We start from the raw sequence: 12,676 nt of genomic DNA on the forward strand, positions 1-12,676 counted from the left end.
TGTATGTATACTGATCTTTTAATCAACTCTCTCTCTTTTCTTTTTTAATAAATTTTAGTTTTGTTAATAAGAATAGGCTGTAAGTGTGTATTTGGGTAATGCATGGAATATTCATTATCTGGGAAGTAATGTGTCCAGTCCTTTGGGACTGGAAGAACTTTTTTGTATGATGAATATTATTTTCAGTAATCTTCATCATTTTTGACTTAGGTGTCTAGGTGGAGGCCTGAGACTGGGTTACTTTAAGGGAACTGTGTTGTTGGCTTCTGGGCAACCAGTGAGGTAATTTAGAAGCTGTTTTGTGCTGGCTTGGTAATTCTAAGTATTGGAATATCCACCAGCTTTGAGGATTGTCTGCCCCATTTGTTGCAGTTCACCCTAATTGAGTGATCTCAGTTGTCTCCCCTTGGGAATCCAGTCACAGCAAGTAGTACTTGAAATCATTCATAGGTAGGCTATTTATAAAATACTAGCCTCTTTACATTTTTGGAGAGCTATTGGCATTTGTTTTCAAATGTCATGTGCAGAGCACTGCTGAAGGGTCTTACAGAGAAACTGTATTGCTGGATGGAAATAAGAGAGACACTGTAGCTAGGTTTGCAGGATGGAGAAAATCTGATAATGTTGTACTTCTACCACTTATCAGAGTCTCATGTGTGCAGAATAATGGCTCAGTGAGGCATATTGCCAGCTCTGTCTCAGAAGTGCTAGATACCAGAGGCCAAGAGTTAATCTCCTTTCCCAGAAGCTCCACACACTCGAAGATTCCAAGAAAGCTTCCTCTATTGCATGCTAAACCATAGTCTCTTTCTTCAGTCTTTTTTTACTTTCTCCAATATAGGAATTTATTTTCCTGTGTTCTTCAGGCAGGGCATTATCTTAGTAGGATTCTGGGCTGAGAGGGTATCATCTGATGAGGGAAGAGATTACAATGAGCAACAGTGTAGCTTTCCTTAGATTTGACATTGCAGAAATGCCCATTATGCAGAAATGCGCATCGCAGATATGGGCATTAAATTTTCTTTTTCATACCCCAGCTAGACTGGCCTGACATTCAGGAGTTGGAGCCCTGACAACACAACAGTAATACTGATGTCTTTTATGATTACAGATTTGGACAGCTAAAATTAGGCATCCAGGTTTGTACCTCTATAAAATGTTGACTAAAATGTCCAAACACCCAACTCTGCTTCCATATGTTAGACGTAACATCATGTGATATCACTGCTGAAACTTACGCACATGACAGAGTTAAGGACTGATGCCAAATGCTCATCTCATACACTAAACTCTTCTCTACAAAATTAAGTGCCTTGCACTTACTACTGGGTGGTGCCACCTTCTGGCTATTCTGGGGATTAGCTCCGTTCAGCACCCTCTTTCTTCTCTTTAACCAGTGCTGCCTCTCCTCCTGCTTACAGGGTAGCAGTACGGCTGCTTCGTGACTCAGCCCTCCAGAGTTCATGCTGTGATTTCCCCTTTTGGGGGAGTCTTTCAAAGTTTTTCTGCACAAGTAGCATTAGGCAGTCCTCAGGCCTGTTGCCCTGACTAGGTCATTCCCATGGTGACTAGGCAGTCTTCCTGTTCACTGCCTCCAGCAATACCACTCTGCAGTGGAGAATAGGGGAACCCAGGCCTTCCCTCTATTCTAGGTTCCAGTCCAGGGCCCTACAGCAAGCATTTAAGGTCTGCAGCTACATCTACCTTACTGCTCTCATCTCTCATACTTCCTACCATGCTTCTCTAAGTTTTTCATTCTCCAGCCCTCCTAATCAGACCCCTGTCTCTTAGGCCTACTAGGCAAACCCTTTCTCATAGGTGCCTTTCTCCCTTGCCTCAGGAAAGGAAACTAAAAGCTTTCTAGAAGCCATGCCTATTCCCTCACAGGTGAGCTTCCTTCTAATTAGTGCCTTCCGCACAGCCTAAATCTCCCCCATTTACTGGTTGATTGGGCCCACTTCGCTTAATTCAACTCCTCCAAGGCTGGTGTGGGGAGTACACCCCATAACACACCCTTTGGTAAAAAAGTGATGCATCAAAGAGTGGGGGTCGGCTTATAAACGGGTCTACAACAGAATTTGATGATTTTAAACTCTATGGAATGATTGAATTGAATATCTAATACATTGTCGTTTTGTTTACCTGAAGCTTCTGTAGGCATGGAGTCCCTCAGCTCCCTGTGGCTGCGGTTCGCTGTTCTCAGCCAATGGGAGCTGTGGGAAGTGGCACGCAAACGGCAAACCGTGGCCACTGGGAGCTGAGGGGCTCCGTGCCTGTGAACGCTCCAGGTAAACAAAGTGTCCCGACCCGCCAGCGGCTTACCCTGACAGGCTGGGAGCCAAAGTTTGCCAACCCCTGAAATATAGGGTCGGCTTATGAAAGGGGCATACAGCTTTTACTATTTTTACCTATCCCTCTTGGGAGGTTGGCTTATAAATGAATGGGCTAATGAATGAGTATATACGGTATATCCAAAATTAACTAACTACGTTTCCTTGAGGCTTGAAAGCCTGTCAGATTATTTTTTTAATGTTAATGTTAACAGGCCACTTCACCTTGAATGGTCCCTTGAAATATGTGCTAATTACTTATGCTAAACAATCTGTTCCAGCTTGTATTTAGCAGTGGCACTCTGGAGTACATTTCCCAGCCCTGAAAAAGAGCTCTGTGTAAGCTCAAAAGCTCGTCTCTCTCATTAACAGAAACGGGGCTAATAAAAGATACTACTTCACCTACATTGTCTCTCTACTATCCGGGGACTGACCCAGCTACAACAACACTGCATGTGGATATTTTTTAATCATTATAAACGCTTTCATGACATGTGCTTTTACAAGCTTTTTTAAATAAAATTTCCAGCCCTACAAATCACTAGGGCAATAATAAGTATTCAAATACTTTGCCTAACCAGCTCTTTTTCTTTCCTGTGAAAGACACAGTGATCTGCAGAGTTGTATTTGAAAGAAGTCTGAAGTTGAGGTAAAGTGAACAAGAATACTTATCAAAAGGTGAAATCTAACCCCACATTCTGGGGTGCAGCGTCTTTGGTACATGAGAAAGGGAACATAACATGGCACTATCACTCTGATGCTATCAGATCCCCAAAGCCACTAGTTGTAAACAGTGGTTTCCATCTCTCACAATACAACATATATACAACATATAAATGTTAGAAGAAAAAGGGTTGGTGAAATTACCTTTCCCACTCAATAAAAGTATTGGAGAGGAGACGTGCAGATTTGGGGACCACCAAATTATGGGTGAGGCTTTCTCAGCACACCCATTTTTTGCATGTTCTCTGTGTATATCTATCTATCTATCTATCTACCTACTGTATTTTCCACTGCATGCATCCGATGCCCACAAAAGCTTATGCTCAGATAAATTTGTTAGTCTCTAAGGTGCCACAAGTACTCCTCGTTCTTCAAGCAACCAAGTGATTTAGGAATGCAATTCTCATTAAAAGTCATGGTAAATTGCTCCTAAATCACTTGGACTCTTTTGAAACTCTCACCCTATTTATCTAATCTGTGGAGTGATGACTACATTTTATTATTTTATTTAGTTTTTACTTCTGTCGTAGAAGAAAGATATATTTTGCTAGGTATGTGGATCCCAGCTTTATAACTAGGTGGGTTCTTTCTTTCTTAAGAGACAAAGAAAGATAAAAGGCTAGTTGTTGGTTTTGCAGCAAAATTTACATTCAGTTTTCTCCTGTTATATTCACACAAATAACTGCATAGTTGTGGTCCTAGTTGTGAAAGTCCAATCCTTTTGTGGCTCATTTAATTTCTTTGGTGTCAGGGCTCTGGCCAAGGGAGGTCATGGAGCTGCTATGTATTTTCCATCACATACAATTATTATGGATATTTGTATTACAATAGTTCCCACAGGCCCCAGTTAGGATCAGAGCCCATACGCTGTACAAACAAGTGAAGACAATCCCTGCCTCAGAGAAATTAAGTTAAATGTATTGCTCATGAAAGGCGCCAGATTAGCAATACTGGATATGTCAACCCTCTGCTCATCCCAGGAACCAGAACAACCTGGGTCTGGACAGTGAAATCTTCCTCACATTGTCCCAGCAGCTTGCCACCATTATGAACTGCAGGGACCATTCCTAAGGGCATGGTTTATCCTCTAGTCCATGGTCCTTGGCCTTTCTGCTGAGAGTGCCAACAGGGTGATGTTTTCTCATTCAAATCTTTTCCCTTTTAAGTCTTATTTAGCAGCAAATTTGGGCAGGTACTGCACAGTGTTTGTGGAATATCTGTTGGAATGTTCAAAGGAATGGACTTTGGTTGTGTTCAGACACTTTTGTGCTAGATGTCACAGTTTCAGGGCACCTACACCCATTTTCTCCCTCTGTGGTTCACCAAGGGCACCCACTGAAAGGTTTCCAGCTCCCACCTGTCATCTTTCCTGAGGGGAGCTCTGTGCCTCACTCCCTCCTGGCTGGTGATTTTAAGGATGCACAGTTCCCTGTCCTACACTGGGTCCAGCAAGCTAGTGTGCCTAAAAAAAACCCTATGCCTACTCTATGCTTTCTTTCCAAAGGCTATGACCAGCATGTTGCCTGCAGTTACAGGTTACCACACACCTCTTTCTAAGCAAGCACATGTATTCTTAAGGTGAAAGCACTGCAGAGAAAACTTATAAAACCAGTAAGAGAACCTACACGCATGTTAAAAAGCTTTCCAGGGATCACCCCACTCCAACCTCAGTTTCTGGAAGGTGTTAGTATTTCAAAACGCCAGACTGGGTTTTCCCAGTGTTACAAGTTCATAACTGTCTCAGATTCAGAATCAGAACAATGGCTGGGCAGAGCAACCATTTCCTTATGTAGCTGGGGCCTTTGATCTTGGCTTTTGATAACAGCTTATCGTCAGACAAAGATCCTCTCCTCAGGGGAGAGGGGTAGCTTCAAAAGGCTGGGTTTTTGTATAACTGGAGTTGGATAATTTGCAGTAACCTCTCCCTAGGGAATCTCCAGGAAATCCACTGAACATTTATTCTCCAAAAAGTCCATACTTGTCTGGCACATTTTCGGTATAGTCTTTTGAACTCACAGTTCTCATATCTGTTATCACTCCCCCTCTTCCCCCCTGAGAGGTTACATGCGATCTTGGCCCACATTAATACATAAACATAATATATTGAGACCTTTCAAGGATGTTACAGGAAATTGACCTGTCTGTCACACTGGTTTTCCATAAATACTGAAGCAGTCAAGTTTTACTTGAACAGATACTCAAAAGTAGTGATTTTTTAATTCTTGGTTTGCAAACATTCAAACCAGAGATCTAATAATAAGAAATACGCTTGCCTGGTCAGGGAACAGAAACGCTACCATGTGACTTACAGTATGTGACCCACCAGTACATAGCTTGGATTCAGGTTTTGAATAGCAAAGCAGAGGAGAAATGTTTGTGCAAAATAATATAGAATACATTGAGAAAATTGCATTCTGTTCATGGTGACTAATTCTGGTGGCTTTAGGTGCTTCTCTTTAGCCACTGACTCTGCTTCCTTTTCCTGATCTGTAAAATAGGATCTCTGGGAGAGCATGAGCCAGAATGACCCCTGGCTATGCCTTTCCACAGGATATGCCACATTTTCCTCCCAGCCAAGTCATGGCCCTGGTCCCCTTTGGGAAAGCTAGTACTTCAATTAGTATTAGTTACAAGCCATCCTTAAGTACAGGGACTGGGGTTAAATCTGGCTTTTTTAGAGGGCACAAGGTGGAGAGGGTCTTGTGCACCTGCAAGGGATTATATTTTGTTTGGCCATATAGTTTGATGTATTAATGGATGGTACTACAAGAGCTCGTTAATTACCCCAAAGATCAGCCTCTCTTTCAGTTATTTACCTCAAGCTCACGTTCTGATTGCAAGAAACTAAAAGCGTGCCAGGGCTAATTGAATGGAAGTGTCAATTTCCCGAAGCATTCATTTCAAAACCTAAATTGGAAAACAGGCATCCTGGGCAGACTTTCAGAACATTCCTTTTTGCAGTTCGCCACAAAGAGTTCCTTTCTACTGGGACCGGCACCACCGCTTAGTGCCAGTATCCTTCACAATTCATCCATCATAGTAATGACTCCACCCGGGAAAATAATATAAACCAAACCTATTTCTCCCCTTTGAGGCTCTCTCTTTCCACAATGAGTATCAAGTTTAATTCAACAAAACCCAGAAGAATAACACTGTGTTTATACAAAATTTGAGAGAGAGGCGGGAAATGAATATTTTTAGAAACGTTGTTCCTTTGGCCAGTTGTATCTACAGACATTAGTAGGTAAATAAGTAAGCAGTGATTGCCTTGGAAAGTTTAACCACTGGCAGAAACGCAATAGGATTTTTTGGCGGACATTGTTATTGCTAGAGACTAGTAGGATAAGAGGAAAAGTACCCCCAAAAGAAGCAGAAAATCTCCTTTGGAAGAGTTTGCATTCTTGTCCATTTCAAAAGTAACTACAGACTAAGATGTCATTTTGGGCTAATGTAATCTTTGTCTTACTCAGTCTTGCTTTAGTGCACATTCTATTGTGTGGTAGCAATCACAAAATGAGCTTAGCCAGAGTCTTAGAAGGATATACTTGAAGAGAAACATAACCACATGATGTCTTTCCCATTTACTTGTCTGTCCCTGGGCAAGCATTCAGCTTTTATAAGTGATGAGCTTATTAAGGTTTTGCTTCTTAAAAGCCCCCCAGGGAGACATTTGTCTCTTCGTCATTCTGTATTTACAATTTGTAACTGCAAAAATTGTAGTAATGTCCTCTTTCAGCTATAAGCATACTATCAATACCTTGGATATATACTAATATTCACAGCTTTCTGTGGACAGTTAGACCCTGGTTAATGAATCACTATTGGAAATCATACAGAAATAATTACATTTATTCTTTTATAGTATAGATGCTTTTCATTGCATAACATTTGATTTGCTTTTGAAAATACAAACATCTCTCAACTCTCCAAATGTAAGCTTTCAGAATGCACTGAGGTAAGTAGGCATATACATGGCCTGGTATTCAGAGTGGCTGAGCACCCACAACTCTCTCCGGAGTCAGTGGGAGTTGGGAGCATTCTGCACCTCTTAGAATTAAGGCCTAGTTGCCTTGGGCCAGGCACACAAAAATTGGAGCACCCAAAATCAGCAACCACTTTTGAAAATTCCATCTCCAGTTTGCTGGGCAAGAAGCTATCTAAAAGGGAGAAGCAAAGTGTCTTTCAGCACCAGGTTTTGCTAGAATTGATTTTAGAATAATTCTGTTCCCTGTTCTAATTTTAGTACACTGTACTCAGCAAACCAATCCTGTGTGTACATACTACACCTGTAGCACTCCATTGCATTTGGATGTCAGAGTTCTTCGGGGGAGGAATCTCTTGTACCCTACGAGATTTCCACCAAACGTAGTTTCCTAAGAAACATAGGCAAAAACCTAGCCAAAAGCATTTCACATACAGCTCCTCCTGTCTTCCTGTTATGTTTAATAATACTGTTTTATTTGTAGAGGAATCCCAAAGTGCTTTAAAACTGACACACTTCAGCGTTCATAGGAGTCACTTCACCACAACTGAGGCACTGCAGTGGCTTACGCAGCCCAATATGCTTCAGTCTTGTAGCCATTTCAGAATATACAGATACTATACAACTACCAATACAGTGACTTATAATAAACCAGACAGTGAAAGCACACCTTCTCATCAGGAATACTAAGGGGAAAACTTAACAGGAGTTAGACTACTTACTTCTTAGAAGAGGAAGAGGCAGGAAGCCGTAGCAGCTGCAAGCTGTAAAATGGCCATTTCAGGGCTGCAGCTGTGTGCTGGCAAATTTAAAGGGCTAGCCTCCAGGGAGGTATCCTGGGATAAATGTTCCCATAAGTAGGCAACACTGCACTGAGAAGGGTCAGGACAGATAATGGGGTTGTGGGGAAAAGTATGCTGCTTTTGTAGATCACAAATGTATTTGTAATTTCCAGATGCAGAGCATTACAGCTCCACTATGGAATATTCCTGGTAACTTGGTAAATTCCTTTCAGCACATGAAGGTAAATTCCTTTCAACTGAGAGATCACAAAATTTCAAACCTCAGCATCAAATGAAGTTTAAAGTGTCTAACCTGATCTCCCCTCTGTCTCCTGTGAGCTGTCTGGCATGTGTGAATTTCAGCACTGCTTCTCTCCTCTAGTCCTGTTTCTCCTATTGGTTAGGTATGCTCTGTCTCTTCTCTAGGCAGGCTTAGTCCAGTTCCTTCCCCTTGGGTACATCTGGTTGGATTTTCCCCTCAGGCTTTGTCTAGTTCATATCCTCTTTTCCTTCCAGCACGGAACATTAGTATTTACTATTCACATTACAATAGTGCCTAGCAGCCCCAGTTAAAATTGGGACTTGACTGTACCACGTGCTGTACAAACATATCATAGTTAGAAAGGGTTACAAGCAAACAAAAGTGAAAAGACACATCTAAAAGTCTAAAACTTAATCTAGCAAGATACAGGCTTTGTTCACGATGGCTTCCCACCGATAGTTTCCAGAGACTTGAACACCCTCTCCCCTTGGTTGAAGGACCCACTTTCTATCTTTGCTTATATCTTCCCAAGTTCAAATACCTTGTTTCAAGAGGCAGGATGCCATGTTGTTCTTTCCTTCTTGTGGGCCTTCCACCCCCCTTCCATTGTTTTGATTCCACCACGCCTAATTTGTATAGGAGACAGGTAAATAGCTACCTTCTATCCTGTCTGGGAGGGAACTTGTTTCTGCCAGTTTGGCCACACACTTTAAAGCATAATATTGTTAAGTATCCATATTTCCTCATATACATGATCCTGCAAATACTTACACACGTGCTTAACTTTATGCACTACGGGTAAGTGTACACTGCACACTCCTTTTGGCGGTGTGTAGGGTACATATACTGCACAGACTCCTAGCATAGGCATAAATAGTATCAACAGTGAGGCGCTGTTTAGAGTTGACTGTGATTAGAGTTAAGACGTGCCTGAGCCCTGTGAGTATGTATCCTACTTGTCCAAGCGGTGCCTCCCGCCTCTCCAGTGCTACTTTTAGCAGTATAGTGTCCCATTGCCTCCCCACTGCTGAAGTCTTTCCCTGCTGCCGGGAAAGCCCTCCTGAAAAACTTTTGTCAGTCTTCAGGCAGAAAGTGAAATTGACAAGAGCCTTCCCGGTGGATAGCTTAAGTGATCACTCTCGTTACAGTGTGTATGGTAACACCCATTGTTTCATGTTCTCTGTGTATATAAATCTCCCCACTGTATTTTCCACTGAATGCATCCGATGAAGTGAGCTGTAGCTCACGAAAGCTTATGCTCAAATAAATTGGTTAGTCTCTAAGGTGCCACAAGTACTCCTTTTCTTTTTGCGGATACAGACTAAAACGGCTGCTACTCGGAAACCTACAGTATAGGAGAAGACTGATTGAAGACACAGAGTGGTATATAGCCATAGCTGGGATGCTTTACTAAAGTAACACATACACGACAGAAAATATATTCTACCTTCTTCATTTTTATAAGGTTGTTGCGTGTTGTTCATTTTAATTTTATGAATTAGATCCCAAATGGTAAATTACTATGATTTGTTTTAGAAGGTGTAATGGATTATTTTGTGACCACTTTGTAGGAAAAAGCTCAATTTATATGTTAGATCTATACAAAACATGAACATCTGACACAATTGACTTACATTAATGCTGGTAAGACACTGGGGAAAGAAAACTGATAACCAAAGAAAAATCTCCTGAAGTGTTGGTGGTAGCAATTTAAAATGTTCTGCCATTCAAGGTACACTGAGAAGGCACCAATATACAGCTGGGAACTTTATTTATTGAAAATGAGACCTTCAGCATATGAAATATCTCATTTTCCTCTCAGCATTGACCTTGCATTCGAGATTCTGACTGCAACAAGATCAGAATTGATGGAGATGACTTATATTTCCCTCTACCTTTCAGTTTCACTTGATGGCCACTGGAAATGATTGACTTGCAGAATATTTCATCTACTGATGAACATTTGGAAAGCAACAACCAGCCAGCAACATGCTCATGCTTGAAGAGTATGAATTGTGTGCCATTCACATCACTATAGATTGCAGCAACAGGATTAGACATTTTAACTGTGTAAAATACTATGTTGGCGTTTGTATCTCTTGAGTTACTATGAAGGTCTCTTTGGCACTTATGAAAGGCCACAACAGTCTTTAAGTAAAAGGCACACTCATTGTCCTGTGGGATGAGGGAGATTTTTTTAATTTATATTGGAAGGAATCCCAATCTTTTGTTAAAATAACCGTCAAAAATGTAGATCAGTGTTTAAAAGTACATAAGAAAATTAAGGAAAATGGGCAAGAACGATGTAAAGTATTGTAATATTATCCTTATGTATGGCCAAATACAACATTGTTCACTGCAATCACTTTTATATCTCATTATGCAGCATATGAAATATATTCCTGCCTGCATTTTAGTAAATTTTCAGAATTATAGAAGGCTTTTTGATACAAGGCTATAAGGCTGATCATACTCACAGTTCAGCATAATACTAATAATGTAACTGCCCAATCTACATAATAAGTGCTAGAGTTGAAGACTGACATTGTCATGCCTAGGTGCCTAAAGTTATACTGATAGGACTGGCTTGATATGATTAATTGGACATAGGTGAGGCCTCATTTCTTGGGAGAGAGGATTAAGGAGATAAAAGGATCAGCATGCTGGACACAGAATGTCTGTGCTAAAATAAGGGGGAACACCCATGGAACCACTTACAATGGACAAGATAACAATGGATAAGAATAGCCTGGAATATAAAAGGAGGTAAGGAGTGAAGCAGGTGTGAACAGTCATGGACAGAGCATGCTGTACAGGGATTGGGTCCTACAAAGTAACGAAGCCAATCCCAAAACGTGTAAAGCAATGTATAGTAAATTCATTGTGATGTGTTACTGTATATAAAGAAAGAGGTTTGCTGTGTAACTTTGGACTTGTAGTATGCCCTATATCCATCCTTTGCGCTTGAGGCTGATCAACTCAGTGTAGCTTTGCTGTTTGCCAAATGAAGGAACCTGAGTGACAAGACTGGGGTCGAACTGCGTTCTTGGAGAACTGAGTGGAAGAGTCTTGGGGGAACCCCAACAATGCTTAGCATCTTGCAAGACTCTGCCCCAATTTAGCAACTGGCATGTCTTCACCAGTCATGGGACTGGATGAAACACTGGTATTATTTCTTCCTCTCCCCTGCCCAGTATGGGAGATCAATATAAAGACAATTTTTGTTCTGAAAAGTTGACAGTCTAAGGCCCTGATTTAGAAAGGCACTTAAGCAGGTGTGTAACGAAGCATGTGAATAGTTCCATTGACTTCAAAGGGGCTACTCATTTGCTTTGAGTTACACAAATGGGTTAAGTGCCTTCCTAGGTCCGGGCCTAAAAGACCAACATAGTGAAGAAAAGATGCACTGTTTGATCCAGAGAAAGGGCAGGTTTCTAACAGAGGATTATTTTTAGCGGTTTGATACAGAAAGGGCCATACAAACTGGAAAAAAAACCCATTCCAAAACGGAGTTTCAGTTCTGGTCGGTGTTGGGGTTTGTTCAAAGCTGACACACAAACCAAAACTCATTTTGGCCATGGACATTTGTGAATTCCAACAGAACAAATGGTTTGCGCACAACCCCTTGCCACCCCTCTGCTCTCTACAGATAGCCCTTATTTACCAGCAGTGACATCAGCTGAATGGGTGAGGTGCCTGTTATTCCTGTGTTTCTTTAGCAACATGCTTCATAAAGGAAGGTCGATAACATTTTAGAAAGAATATTTCTTCATTCCCAAAGCAAAGGCAATGGGGCTCAAATATTTGCAAGATTAGAAGTGCAGGGTAAAAGCCCTGGAGCTCAGCTAATGAAAATGCAGGTAAATTATAGAAACCAATAGCAAAATGCATAAAGAATTGACAGGCTAGAAAAGTGAGCACCTATACAGTGCATTGCCTGCTAACCCTACAGGCTTCAAAGGCCATGATTGAAATTGGGATAGTGTGAGACATACAGGCATAGCACTGAAATTATAAAAAATTATGATGCTTATCATTTGCTTAACAAATACTAGAGAGGGTTTGCAATGTCCATGCCGGGGAAATGTTGTTCTTAAACAAAAATCCTTTTTTATTAAATTAACAATACTATAAAGTTGATGGCGAATCTCCTGATAAATCCAATGTCTGGCTATGAGGGGTTGTCTTTGCATAGCAGTCTGACAAATCATGTTATTTGAATAAAGATCTGTGCTATAGGAAATTCCCATGCACGCTTAATTACCAGCATGTCATTGCATTCAAAAAAAGCTCATTTAGAACATGTCAGGCATTACATATAGCACAAGAGAGACAAAGAACAGCAGCAATTGGAATTAATGTTATTTGTGGTATTGTACTGGGGAAGCAACTGCCAGTGATTGCAGAAGTCCCTTGATGGAGTGACTGACCTTTCTGGTATTATTTATTATTTATGTTACAGTAGCACCTACATGCCCCAAGCAAGTTTAAGTCTCCTTGTACCAAGCACTGTACAGACACACAGTAAGAGACAGCCATTGCCCGGAAGAGCTTATAATCCAATTAGAGATGACAAACAAGGGGAAACCGAGGCATG

At 41.2% G+C, this 12,676-nt stretch overlaps 1 long non-coding RNA gene across 1 annotated transcript in view; it reads right to left on the bottom strand.

Annotated features, from left to right (window-relative positions):
* The window catches only part of LOC122462091, a 42,279-nt gene extending 34,470 nt beyond the window's left edge, over positions 1 to 7,809 (bottom strand). The window contains exon 1 of the long non-coding RNA XR_006284445.1: positions 7,758 to 7,809. This is a non-coding gene — a long non-coding RNA (uncharacterized LOC122462091). The remainder of the gene's footprint in view (positions 1 to 7,757) is intronic.
* Positions 7,810 to 12,676: the final 4,867 nt, after the last annotated feature.

This window comes from Chelonia mydas, chromosome 1, assembly GCF_015237465.2.
Source record: "Chelonia mydas isolate rCheMyd1 chromosome 1, rCheMyd1.pri.v2, whole genome shotgun sequence".
Taxonomy (NCBI): domain Eukaryota; kingdom Metazoa; phylum Chordata; order Testudines; family Cheloniidae; genus Chelonia; species Chelonia mydas.